This window comes from Tachysurus fulvidraco, chromosome 5, assembly GCF_022655615.1.
Source record: "Tachysurus fulvidraco isolate hzauxx_2018 chromosome 5, HZAU_PFXX_2.0, whole genome shotgun sequence".
Lineage (NCBI taxonomy): Eukaryota > Metazoa > Chordata > Actinopteri > Siluriformes > Bagridae > Tachysurus > Tachysurus fulvidraco.
This window is the reverse complement of record NC_062522.1, coordinates 264024-286484: the sequence shown is the minus strand read 5'-3', so window position 1 is coordinate 286484 and position 22461 is coordinate 264024. Positions and strand designations below refer to the sequence as shown.

Genomic DNA, 22461 nt, shown 5'->3' with positions numbered 1-22461 from the left:
GAAGAAGCTAGATCTGGACAGAGACAGCCTGCCTGTTGAAAGAGCTCTTGGTTTGCTATGGTGTGCAGAAACTGACTCATTTATGTTAAAAATGGAACTTCAGGAGAAATCCTGCACAAGACGTGGTATGTTTTCAGTTTCCAGTTCATTATACACTCCATTTGGATTTTTGGCGCTAAGATTGTTACAGGAGCTATGCAGGAGGAAGTTTGGATGGGATGAGACTGTGCCCCATGACATTGGATGAGGTGGTTAAAGGATCTGAATGCACTCTCTGAATTCAAAGTTGAGAGATGCATAAAGCCCATGAGCTGAGGGTCCTACATATCTGCTCAGCTTCATAACTTCTATGATGCAAGCGAACAAGGATATGTCACTTATCACTTATCTTAGAATAAAGAATAACAACAATGACCTCAAGGTTGCCTTTCTTTTGGGAAAATCTAGAGTAACACCTTTTAAAGGCCATTACTGTTCCCCTTTTAGAGCTAACTGCTGCTGTGCTTGCTGTCCGTGTAGACCTAATGTTAAAGAAGAAGCTGAGACTCCAGCTGCAAGAATCTGTTTAATGTATGTCATCAATGAAGACAAGCGTTTTCATACCTTTGTTGCAAACAGAGTTTCCATTGTCAGGGTGGCTACAAAGACGGCACAATGGCGATATATTGGCACAAAGGAGAATCCAACAGATGATGCATCCAGAGGAAAGAGGGCTGGAGATTTTATTAAGAACAACAGATGGATAGAAGGCCCCAAGTTCCTGTATAAAACAGAAGAGGATTGGCCCAAAAACATTGTGCATACTTCAGTATTGGTTGATGACATCAAGGTCAAGAAAGAAGCCTTTGTGAATGCGGTAAATACCCAAGATGCAATGGAGGGTACAAATCTGCTAATGGCTTACTTTTCAGATTGGAGGAGACTTCGAGTGGCAGTTGCCTGGATGTTTAGGATGAAAAGAATATTATTAACAAGGGCTCGCATGAGGAGGGAGTCTGATGCCAACATCTAATAAGTAAAGGTACAACAGGAGGACAAATCATTTACATTACATTATTTAGCAGACACCCTTATCCAAAGTGACTTACAACTGAGCAACTGACGGTTAAGGGCCTTGCTCAGGGGCCCAGCAGTGGCAGCTTGGTGGACCTGGGGTTCGAACCCATGACCGTCCAATCAGTAGCCCAACACATTAACCACTGAGCTACCACATCCCACAGCCCAAATCCTGTCTGTAGAGGATCTTATGGAAGCAGAGTCGGCTATAATCTGCTACTGCCAACAGCAAAGATTTCCTGAGGAGATTGCTGCTATGTCTTCTGGAAAGAATACAGTAAGCAAACACATTACCATCTATGAGCTGGACCCATGGTTGGATAATGGGTTTCTGAGAGTTGGAGGGATATTGACATGAGGCTCATTGCCAGAAGACACAAAGTATCCACTACTCCTCACTAAAGATCAGCATGTGGCTACCATTTTATTGAAGAATTTACATCAACGGCTTGGCCATAGTGGGTGTAACCATATGTTGACAATATCAAGGAGGAAATATTGGATTACAGGTGCTACCACAGCTAAGGAAGATCATAGCAGAGTGCTGCTTCTGTAAAAAATATAATGCGAGAATGATGGGGCAGAAAATGGCTGGCTTGCACAAGGAGATAATCCTGCCAGACCATCCGCCATTCACTAATACAGGTGTTGACTATTTTGGACCAGTAGAGGTGAAGCGAGGGAGAGGCACAGTAAAACGTTATGGTGTCATCTTTACCTGCTTAGCCAGCAGAGCAGTTCACCTTGAAATGGCCAGTTCCCTTGACACAGATGGTTGTATTAATGCTCTGTGCCGATTTATCAGTAGAAGGGGGCAGTGTGTATGATGGTCCCCATGGCTGCAAGCAAACACACAATGATCCCCATGAGAGGTAATGGTAGTGAACTGAAGGCCATAGCCCAATACTAGAGAAAATCTTACTGCGTGTGGAAGCAGGATGCTCATGGAGTCCCGAATGGTACCCATTTAAGTCTGGTGATAAATTCATTGGCCTCCCTGTGGTGTGAAGATGGAGGTCCTGGGAGAACTGATTTAACTAATGCCACTATATGTCTATGGACACTAATGAGTGTGTTGAAATGAACACTCAAATTAAATCAAACAAGGGTTAACACATTTGTTGCACAGCCTCTTGCCAAATTAAACAACACACTGTTTTGTAGGAACAGGAAACATACTATTAGGTAATATTGCCAGCTATAGGTGCACGCACTTGTATTACCCATATTCAGATGAGTGTTCCCTTATTCATCCATCTAACACCGGCACATTACTCAGGGCTGATGATTGGTACTGGGTCTGTGGTAAAACATTGTATCTGGCCGTACCCAGTGACTGGTAAGGAGTATGTACTTTAGCAAGGTTTAAGTATCCGGGTGTGGTCATACTTCACTCACACTCACTGATAAAGTGAGTTTCTGATGATGACTTTCCTCCAACAGAACATAGACTAAAAGGTAAGCTGAGTAAATTCTTTGACTCCTTCTTCCCACAATATGGGATGACTAAGGTATGGAATCAACTAGAAGTCACAGGTTATATTAACCCTGCTAATCAGACAAGAACTCACAGCTCTTAGATTGACTACAACATAAAATAGAATAGCCTTAGATATTCTATTAGGTCAAGAGGGAGGTGTATGCGCCATGATAGGAGATCAATGTTGCACCTTCCTTCCCTCCCTCGTCTGCCCACCCTGTGCTCATAATGTGACCTGGCTTTGTAAAAAAAGCAGTTCTTAGATGTGAGCACGGTGGCTGTCTTTCCAAGCCAGTAATGTGATGTAGCAACTTCTGAGATGCTTGAAGTCTGAAAGTTGTTATGCTGGCCTGACTAGAAGCAGCTCACCAGCATTAGCAATTAGATCTCTCCGCAGTAGGACAACTAGGGCAACAACCATTCCTACCTCCTCCCATGACCTCGAAAAAGCGAGCTCTCACCAGTGCTTACTGTAATGATTCACTCAAACAGAAGTTCTAGGATCCATATGCAGTTTTAATTCATATCAAATAAAACTGAAACTTAATCCAAAATCAGCATCAGAAAACAGTCGGAAGCAAATCCAAAGAATGAAAGAAAGAAATTGAGGTAGAGAAAATACAAACAAGGTCAGACGCAATAAATCTATGCATCAAAGTAAACAACCTGCTCTACTTAAACACTAATATTTGGTGGATAATATTTAATGTTTTCACATGCTGTTATTCTGACATGAGATTTCATTGTTTACACTGCAGGCATGAACTGCAGCTATAACAACAGTTTAAAAAAACAATTTTTTTTTCCATTATTATCAATGCATACCTGAATAAACAGAAGAGACTTATAGTTTAGCCTAATTTAACTATCTCCCTATTCTAATATAAATTAGCAAAGGAGCTAATTGCTCATAACCCTTACATATTGTTCCTATTTCATGCCTTCACAGTATGGTTTGGCTCATATTTGTCCCAAGAATTCCCTCATAAGCGTCTATACCATATATATATTGCTAAGATAGCCCCCCCAAGAGACTTGCAGAATGCCGCGGCATACTGCGGCACTAATTGGCGAATGCCGCGGGAGAAGACGTGCGTTCTTAAAAGCCACATCTGTATATCTCTGACATTAATAAATGGATGGTAATTCTTTTGTTGTGTACATATGAAATTCAATTTGTATTTTGAATATTATTATATTCTATGGGCTGCACATAACATCATTGGTTGCACATTAGTTCATGATATCTATTTAAATAAACTAAACTTAATAGTTTAAATAGATTTGATTGTTTAGGAGCCAGGGGACTTATCATTTTTGCCACTAGTGCTGTTATTTTAAAAAAGTGAAAGGCTCAACAGATATCGTCAGGACATAAAGTAAAAATGCACACCCAGACTGATTCAGCACACTATTAAAAGTAAAATAATTACTTTTTTAGTACAGTTTTTAATAATCAAAATATTGTGATAATTATCTTGATGATTATTGTGATAAATAGTGGACAAGGGTACTTGCTTATATTTACATACATGTTTTTTTGTGTGTTTTTTTTTTGTAAATAGCTGGTGTGAGCTTACAGGATATTAGATTTCTGGTATGTTTTGAACTGATCACCAGATAAGAACATTATTAATCTTTTCACAGCATCGTAATGATTATTAGTAGGAAGGAACACCGTATTATTTTGTACATTATTATTACATTTGAGACATAAATCAGCACAATCTGATATATGATAATGAGTATAGAAGATAACTAAGCATACTCACACTTTACAACACTTTGAAACCTTTACAGTGTGTGCTCAATTAATCACTAAACTTGTTTAAAAATAAATTGTAGTTTTCCTTTTTAATAAAAAGTAAATGAAACAGACACAAAATACAAATCACAAATGCTTTATTTTTCCTCAAACTAGCGTGCTACCAACCTTAATTTTTTTTTTTTAATCACAAACAAAATATTATTTTTTTCTTTTCTGTCCAAAAAAAAAAAAAAAAAAAAAAAACAAGTTTCATGCTTTTCTTTTTTCCTTGAATGTTCTCCCTCCCATTGTACCCTATAACACCTGGCTGTAAAAAATAAAATAATAAAAAAAAAAAACTTTGTGCTTTATCACTAGAAAATATTGAGAAATTGTTCAGCAAAACTGTTCACATCTGGGACAAGAACCCTGCTAGTCCAGACTCAATCAGGATGTTACCATGGTTACTATTAAACAGAGATTAGCAAACAAAGAACAAAGGTTTCATAACCATTTAAAAAGAAATTAAATCTCAACTGTGAAATAATTATTTGTGGTGAAACAAATATTAGATAAAAATAAAGAGCTAAACATAAGTTAGAAACAGATGGAGATGTGAATTTGGTGAAACTTTCAGCTGAGTGGTTAAATAATGTGAATAATGTGTTATTCTTATGAAATTTCTGAATCAGTGTATGAATGATTCAGCTATCAAACTACTGCAAATGTGGGACAGGCTCTAAAGCTTCACCTAAACTGCTGTGTCCTGGAAAAAGAGGTGTGAGGTGAGCCTCCTTCAATCCTGGTGAGTTCATTATCTTTGATTCTGGAAGGCACAAACATCAGTGTAAAGAAACATCAGCACCGTGTATTCAGTAAAAAGAATTACCAAAACACTCACACATTACAATATTAGAATTGAAATTAAATTTAATTATCAATAATTAAAAATATTAGTAATCAGTATCTCACTGTAGTTTCTCTAGTTTACAGTGTGGATCCATCAGTAGATCAGAGAGCAGCTTGACTCCTGGTTCTCCTGCCATGTTATAGTACAGATTCAGTTCTCTCAGGTGTGATGAGTTTGACCTCAGAGCTGAAGCCAGAGCAGCACAACCTTCATCTGTAATACTGCAGTCCAACATTCTGCAAGAAAGAAAACCTTCTCACATGTAATACACTTAGTTGTAGCATTTAAACAATTAAGTATACAAAATTTTTATATACCTTACATAAATAAATATTATACTCTTCATCTCGTACACAGAAATATAGATATATAATCAGTACAAATACAATTAACATGTTAGCATAAGATAAAAATGTGATATTACTGAATTTATTAAAACTCAGCTGTGTGCGTGTGTGTGTGTGTGTGTGTGTGTGTGTGTGTGTGTGTGTGTGTGTGTGTGTGTGTGTGTGTGTGTGTACCTCAGTATCTCCTGTGTGAGTGTGTGTGTGTACCTCAGTATCTCCTGTGTGAGTGTGTGTGTGTGTGTGTGTGTGTGTGTGTGTGTGTGTGTGTGTGTGTGTGTGTGTGTGTGTGTGTGTACCTCAGTATCTCCAGTGTACAGTGTGGATTCTTCAGTCCATCAGAGAGCAGCTTCACTCCTGAATCCTGCAGTTTATTGTGACTCAGGTCCAGTTCTCTCAGTCTGGAGGAGTTTGAGCTGAGAACTGAGGACAGAACTCTACAGCTTTCCTCTGTCAGATTACAGAAACTCAGCCTGGAAGACAAATTATGAACAATAGTCAAGTCAAGTAGCTTTTATTGTCATTACACCATATATAGCTGTTGCAGTACACAGTGAAATGAGACAAAATTTCTCCAGGATCAAGGTGCTACAAAGACAGGGCTAAGGACATGTAAGTAGTCTTAGCCACATAAAGTGCAACTGTGCAACCTGGTGCAAACAGTGCAGGACAAGACAAACAAGACGGTGCAGGACAAAAGACAGTGCAGGACAAAAAACAGTGCAGACATTAAGTTACAAGACAATACAAAAAGTACAAAAAATGCAATACACAAAAGACAATAAACAGTAACAGAAACAGCGCCGACCGACCAGTGTGTATACTGTGTGTGTGTATACTGTGTGTGTATACTGTGTGTGTGTGTGTGTGTGTGTGTGTGTGTATACTGTGTGTGTGTATACTGTGTGTGTATACTGTGTGTGTATACTGTGTGTGTGTATACTGTGTGTGTATACTGTGTGTGTATACTGTGTGTGTGTATACTGTGTGTGTATACTGTGTGTAAATACTGAATGTTCAAACAATATTTCGTACAGTAAAAGAATGAACAGCAGCAGGTTCTTAGCAGCAGGTCCTTTGGATTATATATAGAGTTGTGCAAAAAACAGCAGATGACTGAAATATTGTATAGTATGTGCGAAATGGCTGAGATATTGTACAATATGTGTAAAAATGACTGAAATGATGGACAGTATGTGCAAAAACAGCAGAAAAGTGTGCAAAACAGTGTGTGTGTTTTGTGAGGGTCTGTGCAGTCCATACAGATGATGTGTGTGTATGTTGTGCTCAGTATAGTATAGTATAGTATAGCTCAGTATAAAACTGTTACGCAGTCTGGTCGTGAGGGCCCGAATGCTTCGGTACCTTTTTCCAGACGGCAGGAGGGTAAAGAGTGTGTGTGAGGGGTGTGTGGGGTCATCGACAATGCTGTTGGCTTTGCGGATGTAGCAAGTGGTGTATGTGTCCATGATAGAGAGAAGAGAGACCCCAATGATCTTCTCCGCTGTCCTCACTATCCGCTGCAGTTCCCAAACCAGACAGTGATGCAGCTGCTCAGGATGCTCTCAATGGTCCCTCTGTAGAACATAGTCAGGATGGGGGGAGGGTGATGTGCCTTTTTCAGCCTTCGTAGGAAGTAGAGACGCTGCCGGGCTTTCTTGGTGATGGCACTGGTGTTGAGTGACCAGGTGAGGTTCTCCGCTAGATGAACACCAAGAAATTTGGGGCTCTTGACGATCTCTACAAATGATCCGTCGATGTTCAGCGGGGAGTGTTCGCTCTGTGCTCTTCTGAAGTCCACAACCATCTCTTTAGTTTTGTCCACATTCAGAGAAAGGTTGTTGGCTCTACACCAAGCAGTTAGTTGTTGCACCTCCTCCCTGTATGCTGACTCGTCGTTCTTGTTGATGAGACCCACCACGGTCGTGTCATCCGTGAACATGATAATATGATTCGATTTGTGCATTGCTGCACAGTCGTGAGTCAGCAGAGTGAACAGCAGTGGACTGAGCACACAGCCTTGAGGAGCTCCAGTGTTCAGTGCTGGAGATGCTGTTCCCGATCCGGACTGACTGAGGTCTCCCAGTCAGGAAGTCCAGGATCCAGTTGCAGAGGGAGATGTTTAGTCCCAGCAGGCTCAGCTTCCCAATCAGGCGCTGAGGGATGATTGTATTGAATGCTGAACTAAAGTCTATGAACAGCATTCGTACATAAGTTTCCTTATTGTCCAGATGGGTGAGGGCTAAGTGGAGGGCTGTGGTAATGGCATCGTCTGTGGAGCGGTTTGGAAGATACGCAAACTGTAGCTGGTCTAGTGACGGCGGTAACTGGGTCTTGATGTGCCTCATGACGAGCTTCTCAAAGCACTTCATAACTATGAGTGTGAGTGCAATGGGACGATAGTCATTGAGGCAGGACACTGTAGACTTCTGTGGGACAGGAACGATGGTGGTAGTTTTGAGGCACGTAGGTTAACTCTGCATAGAGATCTCCTCACATAGGCCGTGGATAGACAGAGTACCTGGTCGTCGGGACGAGGGATGGTCTTCCTTGGCGTAACGTTGTTCTGTACCTCGAGCCGAGCGTAGAACTCGTTCAACGCGTCTGGGAGGGATGCGTCGCTATCACAAGCAGGTGAAGCTGTCTTGTAGTTTGTGATCGCCTGTATGCCCTGCCACATGCGCCGGGTGTCTCCGCTGTCCTGGAAGTGGCTGTTGATTGTCTGGGCGTGTGCACGCTTTGCCTCTCTGATGGCTCAGGACAGTTTGGCCCTTGCTGTTCTTAGGGCCACCTTGTCCCCTGTTCTGAAGGCTAGGTCCCTAGACCTCAGCAGAGCATGCACATTAGCAGTCATCCACGGCTTCTGGTTGGGGCGTGTAGTGATGGTCTTGGAGACGGTCACGTCATCAATGCACTTGCCGATGTAACTGGTCACTGCTGACGTGTACTCCTCCAAGTTGATGGAGTCGCCGTTGGTTGCAGCCTCCTTGAAGATATTCCAGTCAGTGCACTCATATGTTGTGTATGTAGTAGAAAACAAAGCAGTCACAGCCAAGGTTAACTATAACTTCCTTTACTCAACTTCTTCACACCGGTTCTCTCTCTTTTTTCCATACATACGTATTCTGTTGAATAACGTAGGTGCATAGTGCTACTAACTGGGCAGGAGGTGTATTGCACTATACCACACAAAACACTGATTTCAAACACACAAACAGCTATAATACACCTAAAGTGTAACATGTAACAGAAATGTCATTGTATCAAACAGGCAGCTTAGATGGAAATGGCAGTCAATGTAATAACCATTTCATTGGTCCTTTCAGATCTCTGTAGTCATTAGCTCTGCTAGTGTTCTCGGTGTAATCTCATGTTGGGACTGAACCCGGGTGTTATGCTGATCTCCCACATATGAAGAGATCTTGACCTTCTGCTTACCCTTTCCATTAGATTGGTCTGTGGGTGGCAGCCTGTGGTGAGTTTTTGTATTACTCCCCACTTTTAGCAGACTTTCATTAGTAGCGTAAATTTTGCCTTTTACTGGGGGGGGGGGGGGGGGTTTGGTCCCATAAGGTTACATATTCGAGGTGGTCACTGGAGTGACAAGCTTCATACATAAATTAGAACTTAACTAAGCCTATAATCTTTAATAAGGTTCCAGCGTGTGTATGGTATATGTCATCAGCAGTTATATTATGGACACACACATGAAATAGACCAAAGTGGATTGTTTACTCCATTATTATTTTCCCTAAATTATGTTTGGAGGGGAGACTTTGTCCACATTTGCCCACCTAAGTTTAAGCCTAATCAAAGTACAAATACACAACAGGAAAGATGACAAAACTCTTAGGTTTATATGACATGAACCCAGTGTGTGTGTTTTGATCTTACTCTAGTATCTCCAGTGTACAGTGTGGATTCTTCAGTCTATCAGAGAGCAGCTTCACTCCTGAATCCTGCAGTTCATTGTCACTCAGGTTCAGTTCTCTCAGACTGGAAGAGTTTGAGCCGAGAACTGAGGACAGAACTCTACAGCTTTCCTCTGTCAGACCACACCAATGCAGACTAGAAAAGAAATAATTAATATTCAGAACACTGATCTCAAACACCTAATAAATATAACAATTCATATGTAGTAGATTGACAAAACCCTACATACTGATTTTTTACTCTGTTTTCTATATATTAACTGATGCAATCGATATTCACTAGATCATCACTTGGTGCTACTGGTAGTGTGCTGTGATGAAATATGGGATAGTAGAACTGGGCAATACTGCAAAAATAAAAATATAAATCAATTAGTAGCAAATAGTGCAAAGAAATTTACTTTTAAATAAATGATAGAAAGAACTAAGCAATAAAACATTGCACTATTTGCTGTAATTGGCATAGTTAATTACTTGTTGCACAATTTAGTGAACATTTTTTCCTGGTCAGAGTAAATGAGAACATGTCTTTCATGACGTGAAATGACACTACAAATGAGAAGTCACCTTGTGATGTATTAAGTAAAACGTTTTACCTTTAAATGATATACTGTATATACAAGTATTAGCTTTAGATCTAGATGAATCAACATACAGACACATTCGTTAAATCTAAAGTATTATTTAAAAAATAAATTATTTTGCAAAGTTAGCTGATTCAGTATTTGAAGATTATTTTTCCACATTTCTACGGTATACTGGAAAACAGTGATAAGCATTTCATCAGTTTATTGGCAAAAACATTTAATATATGCAAACAGTGCATATTTACAGTATTGAGTCTTGTTCCTCATAACATTTGTAATTGGCTCTGGCATGCTTGATATTAGCTCCTGGGCCAAATCAGGACTAATGGCCATCCATTCTTGCCTTATTAGCGCTCAGAGTTTATCACAATTAGTAAAAAGTTCAATGTAATGATCTTTGAGTAACTTCATTATCACACTTGCCTTGTGACCTGGTGCTCCATCATACTGGAAAATGCATAGATCAACACCAAATTGCTTTTGATTGCTGGGAGAAGTTGCTCTTGCAAGACATTTTGATAGCATTCTTTATTCATGGCAGTGTGTGTAATTCCACTTGGTTGGAAAGCAACCCCACACATGGATGGTCTCAGGATGCTTCACAGGACTTATGGTAGTGTTCATCTTTTCTTCTCCGGACAGTCGATTTTTCAGATTCAGATTTCAAACAGTCAAAAGAGAACGTCATCAGAGAAAGTAACTTTGCACTAGTCTTGCAAAAGTCCAAACCTTTTATTTTCTGCAGAATTTTAGTCTGTCCTTGATGTTTTTCTGAGAGAGAAGCAGCTTCCTTGCTGGCCTTCTTGACACCCGTCCGTTGTCCAAAAGTCTTCGTAAGTCCACAATGATTGGAAGCATTTCTTCTTTCCTTTTACAGTAATCAGTCTGTTCTTAAACTCCAGGCAGTATGATAGTGAGTTCACATGACTAGTACTTAATATCACTTTCAAATGTGCTGTTGATATGATCAGAGAAATCGTGTTAACTGGTTATTTCATGCCAGGGCCAAAACCAGTGAATTTTTGGGGTTTTTTTGTGGGAAAAGTTTTTTTTTTTGGCCAATAAAACTTTTAAATAAAAATAATAATACATTTTATTTATATGTGCCTTTTAAGTCACTCAAAGTCACCATACAAATTCAATAAATAAATAAATAAATAAATAAATAAATAAACAACAGTAAACAACAATAAAACAATATTAAAAAGAAAAAAGTTATCTAACATAAATCATAAAGGATATTTAAGTGCAGCCTAAGATCATGTGGAAAAAGCATTTCTGAACAAATGGGTTTCGAGTCTTGTTTTGAATGTGATGATGGATTCTGTGTTACGGATTTTCGGGGAGTGAATTCCAGAGACAAGGAGCAGTGTGACTAAAAGCTCTGGCACCCATGATGGTTAAACGGCAGATGTAATAAGGAGCCTAGATGAGGAAGAGCAGAGAGGGAACATAGAACTGTATGAGATCTGAGAGGTCTGGTGGAGCAAGATTATAAAGAGCTTTAAAGGAAGGGAGTAATGTGATGCATGATGGGAGTTTGGGGTATGATAAGGGCAGCAGAATTATAAGTTGAAGTTTGTGAAGATGCTTTTGTGGTGATCCAGATAAGAGTGAATTACAGTAATTGATGTGGGAGGTGACTGAGAAGAGCAATGCTATGTAGATAGAGGTAACATAATCTGGAAACACTATCAAAGATGAGCCCCAAAAATATGACCTAAGGGGAGAAGATGGATTAAGAATATAAGAGGGCCCAGAACAGATCCGTGAAGGACACCACCACTGACAGGGAATGTATAAGAACGGATTTTTTTAATTGAACAAATTGATTACTTTCAGAAAGATATGAAGTGAACCAAGCCAAAGGTGTACCAGTAATGCTAATAGCAGCTAAAAGGGTTAGTAGGATAATGTGAGAAACCGTATCAAAGGCTGCACTCAAATCTAACAGGACAATAATTGTCAGTAGTCCAGCATCAGAAGATCATTGATAACCTTCACTAAAGCTGATTCTGTACTGTGTTCAGTATGGAATCCAGACTGAAAAGATCCAAACAGATTATTATCAAAGAAGGTGAACATGGACCTGTGTGGCAACTGCTTTTTCCAGAATTTTGTCAATAAAAGGGAGATTTGATATTGGACAGAAATGACTTTACTGGTGTTAGCACCAGTTATTGCAGCTGTTTTAAGAGAAGATAGAACAAGGCCAGAAATGAGAGGAGTGAATAATGTGAGTTATAAGAGAAGAGAGTGCAGGTAGAGAGGCTTTTAGCAGGTAAGTTGGTAAAGGATCAAGCTGATCAAGCCGGCCATGACTGAGGTGCCCTTGAACAAGACACCGAACCGCTCCAACTGCTCCCCGGGCACCGCAGCATAAATGGCTGCCCACTGCTCTGGGTGTGTGTTCAAAGTGTGTGTGTTCACTGTGTGTGTGTTCACTGCTGTGTGTGTGTTCACTGCTGTGTGTGTGTTCACTGCTGTGTGTGTGCACTTTGGATGGGTTAAATGCAGAGAACAAATTCTAAGTATGGGTCACTGTACGTAGCTGTATGTCACGTCACTTTCAAAGGTGGGAATTAGCCATGACCATATAAAAACTAAATATTCATGGGGAAAATAGAAAAACATAACAGAGAAAAGCTACCCTCTACACAGAACACAGGAACTTGAATAACATTTCAATATTTATATATTATTTTGTATTCACATTGTTTTAGTTTTGACACTTGTTCTCATTTGTACTGTTCAATGTCACTGTCGGATAAAATAGAATAAAATTAACTTAACCTTCACTGTGTTAAGGTCAAACATGTATTTACTTCTTGTGCAGGCAGTCATTATATACAGATAATATTTGTATAATGTTGTAATTAAAGATTTTGTCCATATTACACAGCCCTCTGTGTAATTGGAACACTTCTTTAAAAGGTACCAAAGATTTGTTTAAAGAATTTGTTTAGAATCATTTTCCTAAAATGTTAATCAAAAAATGTTACATTAAAATAACAAACCCTGCAGTGATACATTAATAAGTAAAAATACTCACAAAGCTTTTCTGGAAGCCTTGACCACTGGCAGCAGCCTCAGAAGACATTCATCTGATGGGTGATATTTTCTCAAGTCAAATTCACCAAGCTCCTGTTCTGAGTTCAGTAACACGAACACTAGCCCTGACCACTGAGCAAGAGAGAGTCTGGTTCCACTGAGACAATAGTATTTTTTTTTTTGTTCAGGTAAGTTTGTACCTCCTGCACTAGAGAATCATCATTCAGTTCATTCAGACAGTGGAACAGATTGATGGATTTCTCTGGAGATGGATTCTCCCTGATCATCTCCTTGATGTACTCCACTGTTTCCTGTTTGCTGTGAGATCTGCTTCCTGTCTGTGGCATTAAGCCTCGCAAAAGAGTTTGATTGGTCTCCAGTGAGAGACCCAGAAGGAAGCGGAGGAACAGGTCCAGGTGTCCATTCTCACTCTGTAAGGCCTTGTCCACTTCACTCCTGAGGAGATCAGACAGGTTTGACTTCCTGAAGAAATTAAAAAGTCTAGTGCTTTTCCCCACAAGCACATTTGTCTTTCTTAAAATAAAGCAGAAAAATACATATAAAGCAGCCAGAAACTCCTGAACACTCAGATGTACGAAGCTGAACACCTTCCCCAGGTGAAGCCCGAACTCCTCTCTGAAGATCTGGGTACACACTCCTGAGTACACTGACACTTCTCTGACATCAATGCCACACTCTCTCAGGTCTTCCTCATAGAAGATCAGGTTTCCTTTCTCCAGCTGGTGGAAAGCCAGTTTTCCCAGTGCCATGATACTCTCTCTGGTCTGCTGAGGATCAGGGTCACATTTCTGATGGTACTTTTGGTCCTTGTGTTTGATCTGAAAGATCAGGAAGTGTGTAAACATTTGAGTCAGAGTCTTGGGGATCTCTCCACCCTCTGCTTCACCCAACATTCTCTCTAGAACAGTGGCAGAGATCCAGCAGAAGACTGGGATGTGACACATGATGTAGAGGCTTCTTGAAGACTTCAGGTGAGTGATGATTTTATCAGCCAGTCTCTGATCACTGATCCTCTTCCTGAAGTACTCCTCTTTCTGAGGATCACTGAAGCCTCGTATCTCTGTTACCTGGTCTACACACTCAGGAGGGATCTGATTGGCTGCTCCTGGTCTTGTGGTTATCCAGAGGAGAGCAGAGGGAAGCAGATTCCTCTTGATGAGGTTCGTCAGCAGCACATCCACTGAGGCTGACTCTGTCACATCACACACTCTCTCATTCATATGGAAATTTAGAGGAAGTCGACACTCATCCAGACCATCAAAGATCAACACCACTTTGTAGGAGTCACAGTCTATTGATTCTAGTTTTCTTATTTCTGGAAAAAAGTGATGAAGAAGTTTCATCAGACTGAGATTTTGCTGCTTCATCAGATTCAGCTCTCTAAAGGGAAGTGGAAACATGAAGGTGACGTCCTGATTTACTTCTCCTTCAGCCCAGTCCTGGATGAACTTCTGCACAGAGACCGTTCTTCCAATTCCAGCAACTCCTTTAGTCAGCACAGTTCTGATGGACTTGTCTTTAAAGATCTCATTACATTTGATGGGTTTCTCCTGTGTTGCTGGTCTCCTGGACGCTGCCTCAATCTGTCTCACCTCATGTTCATTATTGATGTCTCCACTCCAACCCTCTGTGATGTAGAGCTCAGTGTAGATCTCATTCAGAAGTGCTGAGCTTCCATGCTGTGAGATTCCTTCGTTAATTCTTTTAAACTTCTCTCTCAGATTGGACTTCAACTTTGTCTGATACACAGAGGCGAGTTCTAATAAACAATGTAACAAATTTTTTTTTATGCAAAATCACAGAGCACAATATAAAATGTATTTTTTCTTTAATTATGCTGTTTAATCTTGATTTATTCCCTAAATATTATTGAAAGAAGAGGGCATTTGTACAGAGTAACCATAAAATAGATCAACGACGACAAGAGAAAAACATCAGATGTACATTAAAATGTTAATTTCTGAAACACTTTCCTCTTTCTAAAGTGAACCTGATGGAATAAAGTCATGACTCAGAGCTCTTACTGTTGTGCAGTCTGTTAGCAAGATCTGTCTGGTTCATGACCTTCAGGACGTGCAGTGTGATCTTCAGCGCTCCGTCTCTGACATTGTGTAGACCCTCCTCTTCCTCCATCTCAGTGCATACTGGGTAATCTGGACTTAGAAGCTTCATAAACTTCTTCAGCTCATTCGTTATCAGAGTGATGACTTTGTGTTCCAGCTCCTGGTTAGAAACACACAGGAACAGTAACATATAAATATAGCTGCAAGGAGCAATGAAGGGGCTAAGCACCATGAACAAAATTCGGTACATAGACACATGGGTGTTTAAACCTGTTTTTCAGTATAGCACCCCAAAGTGGCCAAATTTCACTAAACTTGGTGTATGCCAGCTAGGCCTCATGGGCAGCTTGTGCCAATGAACAAACACACTGCAGAGATATTTTAAGGCACCTTCAAGGATGAAATTGTGTGTATATTGTGGCCATATGTTTCAAACAAAGAACTATCCTTTAGGTCCTGATGACAAAGGTCCAAATACGTAACACACAATACAATAATTACCAAAAAAAATTTTTTTCAGGAATTTAAAATGTAGTCTGTTTAATTCATCATGATACAGGGATTCAGGAAAAATGAGGCTCACAACTCTGAAACAAATGGTTTAAAAGTTAAAAGGCATGTACCTTGAATATGTACTCCAATGCATTTCTGAAGTTTGATTTCTTCTTTTGAGGTCTGTGAAAAACAAAACACACCATGTGGACTATGGCTTCATAGATGCATAACTCGCACTAACTCTTAACACAATACATTGATGTCAGGATTTCCTAACTCCTAACATATTTAGATCCACACCTTTTTAATGAATAAATTAATAAAATAGTTATATTGTCATTAATTTTCCATGTGTAAATATACAGTTTAGCCATAAAACTACACCAGGTTACGTATGTAACCCGGTTCCCTGAGAAGGGAATGAGATGCTGCGTCAGGGCTGGCGCTATGGGAAATGCTTATGTGAGGAAGTTGTGTCTGAAGCTCCGTGTGCACACACACCAATTTAATGGCTCGGGAAGGACATGTGATGAAGTGATTACATGCCAGTAAGTCCATATAAGGGCATCTACGTCACATTACTCCAGCTTATATTTGTCTGAAGGAAGCGCGAGAGGATGACCGGAGTGTGGCCAGCGACGCAGGGTCTCGTTCCTTTTTCAGGGAACCGGGTTACATACGTAACCTGGTGTAGTTCCTTTTCAAGGGAGCTCGACGCTGCGTCAGGGCTGACACTATGGAAATGCCAATACCCACGCCGCCACGCACCGGTTGATGACTGTGCCAGGGGCCGTGAGTGAGCACAAGCAGACTGGGAACAAAACATCAATGGCCCTGCAAGTCTATGTTATTGAACCTGAGTGTGCGGAGAGGACCAACCTGCTGCAGCACAAATATCTTCAAAGTGGACACCCCTGGCCAAGGCACTGGACGTGGCGATACCCTTAGTAGAGTGAGCACTGATGCCGCGAGGTGAGGCAAGACTGCACACCTCATAGGCCTGAGTAATGGCCTCCACTACCCAGTGCGCCAGGTGCTGTTTGGAAACCGGATTACACCTATTCCAGCCCCCAAAACAGACAAAAAGTGTCGTGGTGCACTCTGGCTAAAACTTGCAGGAGCAAGGGAAAACCGAACAGTTCCACTTCCGCCCGGCTGAAAATCTGCCAAATTTGCTCCGCCAAGTGGGGGTGGAGACGGCACTCCCTGGGCTTCAGCACCTGCCTCAACAGGAAGTCTGCTTCCTGATTTACATGCCCCAGAATAAAAAACGCTCTCAGAGAAAAGGAACCTGGTCTCTGCCCAAAGCAGAATCTGCTGCACCAACCTGAACAGGGGGCGCAAACGCAGAGGGCACCACTGTAGTGCTGTCTTTCCGTACTAAGACATGGCAGCCCCTGAGGTGTGGGAGAAAGTGTTTCAGTGCTAGAAACACAGCCCTCATCTCCAGGCAATTTATGTGCCATGAGAGATAAGGGCCCTCCCATAGACCCTGGTCAGGGTGGCCATTCAATTTGAGGCATCTGTTGAAAGAGTTCTACATCAGTAACACGCCCCTAGAGTGGGACCCATGGCCAGGAACTGGGGTCTTTTCCACATAAGGGTACAAAGCCCTGGTGCACAACCCGTATAACCTTGAGGGGATGTCTGTGAGGATGAAAGCCTGCACCCCTGAGCCAGAGCTGGAATGACCTCGCTTCAGGCGATAGAGAGGCCTCGGCCTAGCGCAATACCTGATGGAAGCCACCCAAGCAGGAGACAGATGTGCCCACATCATGGTGGAGTCCCAAACTACCCCCACAAAGGTGGTTCTCAGAGAAGGAGAAAGCACACACGTTTCTGGGTTCAATCTGAGGCCTAGAGACCTCATATGGACAAGCACAGCATCTCTATGACTGGCCGCCATAGCCTTCGACTGGGCCAGAATGAGCCAGTCGTGCAGGTAATTTAGTACACGGATGCCCTGGAGATGCAACGGTGCCAGGACAGCATCCATGCACTTTGTAAACTTGTGTGGTGAAAAGGCTAAGCCAAAATGGAAGGACACAATACTGGTTATACTTTGTCCCCAAAAGCGAACCTGAGGATCTTCCTGTGCCCTTGCAGAATGCCTAAACAAAAATCAGAATGCCTAAACAAACCAGTCTTTGGACCTGATCTGGGACACAATAACCTTGAGCATAAGCATTTTGAACTTGCAAGTCTTCAGAATACAGTTCAGAGCCAGCAGGTCTAAAATCGGATGCAGCCCCCGTCCTTCTTGGGAACAATAAACAATTGGCTGTTAAAGCCAGAGTCCTGCTCTGGGAAGGGAACATGCTCTATGGCCCCTTTCCTCAGGAATGAGAGAAGTTACACCGCTTGGTGCCTGCCAATGATCGTTGGCAACACACCCTGAAAACGTGGAGTACGGGAGGAGAACTGGATCCTGTACCCTTTTTTCTACAGTTTCCAGGACCCACTCAGACACCCCTGGCAGAAGTCTCCATGCTGCCTGTTTGTCCAATAGTGGTGTCAACCCTGTGTAGACCGTCCGGGTGCCCTGAAAGGGTGCACTGGCAGGTGCTAACCCAGGGAGATCCAAGCAAGGAAGAAGAGCAGGCACAGACCCTAATTCTCCCCGAAACGCCGGAGACAGTGGGGCAGGCATTAGGGGCCAGTAGGGTAGCCTGCCTGACCGAGATGATGGACCTAAGGTCCCCTTTCACCTCACGGGTCTGGGTCTGGGCACACTTACCGGCCTCCCTAGTCTTATATGGTGGGGGGCACGGGCCGCTACACTAACCCTTTTTACTGCCCTGAGTAAGCCAGGAGGGGGTTGGGTGCGGCTGGAAGATGGCCCAGGCTGCTCGCTGCAGCAAGGGAGAAACTCCCTGAACTCCGCCAACTGGCATTTCACCTCCTGGTGCCTGTCGACAACAGTACTCACTGCGTCAATGAACAAGCCCTAGGGTTAGGGCCGTCTGCTTCTTGGCACGGAGTGCAAGATTGGTCAGCCTGGTAGGCCTGTAAAACTGCCATGGTGTGCAGTGCCTCACCTGCTTGGCCTGCTGCTTTGTAGGCCTTACCCACAAGGGCTGAAGTAGTCCTACAAGACTTGTAGGTAAGAGATAGCCCACAAGCAGCTCTTCAATCCCAGGCATTGCTCAATACCTATGTCTTTGAAGCCCTATAATTGCTGAATATTCAGACATGGCAGGGGAAAAAAAAAAAAGACACACTTAACAAAGGATTTCCCCAAGACCTCGACACCTCGGCATGGAGGTCTGGGAAAAACGGCAGCCACCTGTGGGAAGGTGAAGCCTGAAGTCAGAAACCTAAATGTAATCTAGACACAGCTTGTGTCACCACCCCGAGGAGCTCCTTGAATGCCACTGATTACATTGGCAGTTCAGAGGGGGAAAGCAGTGCGAGCTCCAGAAACCGAAACCGAGTGAACGGAGTAAGGGGAGAGGGCAAGAGAAAGCGAAATACCCGTCTCTTGCTCCGCTTCCGTTAACTCAACCTGCGAACCCCATGACCTCGACAGATGCGGGACCCAAACCACGAGGTGCACCCGAAGATGAAAATACAGCCAGGTGGGATCGGAGAGTACGCAGAGGGAATCCCTCACAATGCACGCAGCCGGCTCCTTCGAGAGTCAACCGGGCATGCTTCTCTCCCAAACAAACAATGCAAAGAGAGTGTGTGTCCCCCATGATAAAGCAGGGACACGGATGAACGCATCTCTTAAAATGTCCAGATCGTAACATTTTTTTTTCCCACCTAGCTTTCCCTAAAATACAGTGTATATATATATATATATATATATATATATATATATATATATATATATATATATATATATATATATATATATATATATATATTTCTTTCCCAGGGAAATAGTCAGGGAGGACAGACAATTAAGACACATACACAGAGCGCTTCCTGAAGACAAAGAAGCTAATAATCACTTTGTCATGTTTCCTTCCCAAGCTATTAAATTGGCATATGTGCATGCAGAGCTTCAGAACTTCCTCACAGAAGCATTCCCATAGCATCAGCCCTTACACAGCATCGAGGTCGGTAGAAAGGGAACTTGCAAAGCCCCAGTCTGCAGCAAAAGAATTCTTCCCCCTCCTCCTCCACAGCACCACCTGTATAGATATGCTATGGATGAATTCTTCATCATTAAATTGCAGCAGCAGAATGTTTCTTAATGTCTTTGTGTTGGAGCAAATACTGCCATTGACAATAACCAGCAAAAGTAAACATTTCATTATAGAAGTTACTATGTTAAAGAAATGGAATATGACACTCAAATTTCAGGGCTGTGGTGTGAAAAGAAGACTTTTCCTGAAGACACAAAGCCAGGCAGCTCCATGGAAGTACTCCTTCTTTAACACATCACATATGCCACCTGCAGGCTGAGTTCTCATCTACCACCCTTAGCTTCTGTTTACTAGACTCTTTCCCACTCTATGATTTAATGGACACACAACTCATCTTTTTTTAAAAAGGACCATAAATTATAAAGACTACAAGACAACAACTGTTAGGTTCATAGTGGGTTTATGGTCTACTTCTTGGCCTATGTCCTGGATGAGGGCTGCCTAACCTCTTAATTGGTCATTGTTATATAGATGTCCAGTTTACACATTATTATCATTTGTATGTTACGTAATATATTACCCTTCATTAATTATTTTAACAAGAAGTATGTTTTGAGGAGGCTGACTCAAAGATAACAATATAATATGAAAAATACCATAGTTCAACAAGCAATCTTTGTACTCTCCAAGCACAAGCAGTGCATCAGATCAATCTGCTATCTATCTACATTCTACTTCCATCATTAAACACCTAAATGTCTTTCAGAGAGTTGTTATGAATGAAATGTTCTTCTGTAGTACGACAGACCCTCCAGCTCAGGAACTGTAGGATGAACTGAACATATCATGAACATTTCCACAAAGTCATTTCCAGAGATGAAGCCTTGCACAAGTAAGTGTATACTTCAACCCCAAAGGGCTTTACAATGGGAAGAGTATGTTTAACCACATCATTATACTTACCCCACATCACTATAACTGTCTGTGTCTCTGAATGCAAATGGAAATTCCATTGAATTCATGGACACACAGCTGGGTTCTGGTGAGTCTGATCTCTTTCCCTCCATCATTCTAGAATTACAACAGAAATATTATCAAATATTAATACTCTACTGTCTCAGCACTGTTCAACAATGTGTTCATCATTAAACTAATTTATTTTATATTTTTTAATTCAGCTAGTTATTCAAACAGGATACAAGGTTCATACCCCAGGAATTACAGTGATGTCACAAGTCCCAATAACAGCCAACTGACACAGCTGGGTCTTAACGCCTGTAGAGTTAACTGACTCAAAGCCATGCTGTGCTTATGCTACATATTGATGGCCGGTTCATGAACGAATCGTTTTTTTTGAACCGGTTCTTTTTAGTGAACTGGACGAACCAGTTCACCAAATCAGACTGATTCTTTCTAAAGAGTTCATGTCTTGAGTCAGCGCTGATCCACAAGTTACTAAAGTTACTCACTTTCGGTCATGCCTGACACTGACAGCCCCTCCGACATTAAATAAACTAATATCCCGGAGTATATGTAACTCCTGTACACTGAACTGAGACGTTGTGCTGAGAGAACTGTGAGCTCCAGCTGTTGTTACTGCGCATGTGTGATTCACAGGAACTGATACAGCGAATCATCAGTACACTGAACTGAGAACTGTTTCTTTCGGACGCATACGACATACTGAGAACCGATGAGCTGTTGATACTGCACATACGTGAACCTACAGAGCAACCTACACAACACGAGTCACAGCACTGAACCTCGGACATGACAACTGATGCTAATGAGCGCGGGTGAAGCGAGGACTTCAGAGGCGATTTTGGCAAACATGTAAGTTTATTTAATAACAAATTAAACATATTGGGATATGCATAGTAACTAGTCATAGGCTATTAATGAAGGAATTTATGTCATTACGTCATTGTGAATGACGTCATTACGTCAGGACATAAATGAACTAGTGAACTGGATTTTTGAACTGGTTCATTAAAACGAACTGTCCGAAAGAACCGGACTTCCCATCATTAATGCTACATATTACACAGTCCTGATGAATGTAAAAGTATCTTTTAACTTTAATCTCTGTTTTCTATACACACTCATGTTGGCAGTTATTTATAAATAAACATTGCTTCACTTCAACATATGTTTGTTAAGTCAAACCCTCTATCAGCCGTGTCATAAAACAACACCTACATTGAAATTTTCAGTACAAACCAACAAAACTCATCTTTTTCTGGTGTCAATGCTGTGTGTTTATATATTGTAACTTTAAATTTAGATACTCACTTTGTTTTATTTTCCTCTCAGGACAAAACGGAGCTGCTCGGTTTCACCTTTATTGCCCCCAAGGGCAAAGAGTAATGAGAGAGGGTAATAAACACACACAAGCACATGCGTGAGCAAACATGGATTGTTATCAGACAGTATTCCATGGGATTATAAAAGCCATGATATAAAACAAAGTGATTATACTTTTAAAGGTTTGTAATTGGGTGATTTGTTTATTGCAGATTAATTGGAAGTCATCGATCAGGTTAAATAAAAACTTTTGAAAACTCTTGCAACTTCTGAAAACTAACAAAGCTGTAGATAAAGAGAACAAAATTTAAAAGTGTAGAAAAAAAATCTTACATCCCGCACATGATTTTATAATCGATATAGTATCCTTAGCTCCG

At 41.4% G+C, this 22461-nt stretch overlaps 1 pseudogene; it reads right to left on the bottom strand.

The window, feature by feature from the left end:
• LOC113651644 overlaps nt 1–22202 on the bottom strand; it is a 125999-nt pseudogene extending 103797 nt beyond the window's left edge.
• Nucleotides 22203–22461: the final 259 nt, after the last annotated feature.